Source organism: Carlito syrichta, unplaced genomic scaffold, assembly GCF_000164805.1.
Source record: "Carlito syrichta isolate Samal-C Ts95f unplaced genomic scaffold, Tarsius_syrichta-2.0.1 Scaffold307054, whole genome shotgun sequence".
In the NCBI taxonomy this organism is placed as follows: domain Eukaryota; kingdom Metazoa; phylum Chordata; class Mammalia; order Primates; family Tarsiidae; genus Carlito; species Carlito syrichta.
Genome location: NW_007251150.1, coordinates 9,852 through 10,270, shown reverse-complemented (window position 1 = coordinate 10,270; position 419 = coordinate 9,852). Strand labels below are relative to the sequence as shown.

Here is a 419-nt window from a genome sequence, read left to right as displayed (position 1 = left end):
GACCCCAACCCAAAAAAAAAAAAAAAAACAATAATAATAAATAAGTACTGCTGAATATTTCACTTACTGTAAAATGCTGTAGATAGTATCAAAGTGCTCCAGCACAGCCAGGGGTCCCTGAGCTCGAAAGGCAGCCTGAAATGCTATAAAGATAAAAAACACTGATCAATTCAGAGGGAGAGAGGATTTTTTTGGCAAATTCTATTCATGGCCAAAAACCAGGTTTATTGTTTTTGTCGGTAGAATCACAAAAGGAGACAAACAGGCCGTGTCAATGTAATCTATAATAACAGAAATGGTATTTTACAATTGTTTTACAATTAAAGCCTCACCTTAGCTTCACTATACCTCTGAGTCAGACAAAACAGACAGTATTTTTTTTTTTTTTTGAATTGGAGTCTCACTCTGTCGCTCAGACT

At 35.6% G+C, this 419-nt stretch overlaps 1 protein-coding gene across 1 annotated transcript in view; it reads right to left on the bottom strand.

Annotated features, from left to right (window-relative positions):
• NCAPD2 (non-SMC condensin I complex subunit D2) overlaps positions 1-149 on the bottom strand; it is a 22,588-nt gene extending 22,439 nt beyond the window's left edge. The window contains exon 1 of the mRNA XM_008063810.2: positions 68-149. The gene's annotated coding sequence lies outside the window, so the exon portion shown is untranslated. The remainder of the gene's footprint in view (positions 1-67) is intronic.
• Between the last annotated feature and the right edge of the window lie 270 nt (positions 150-419).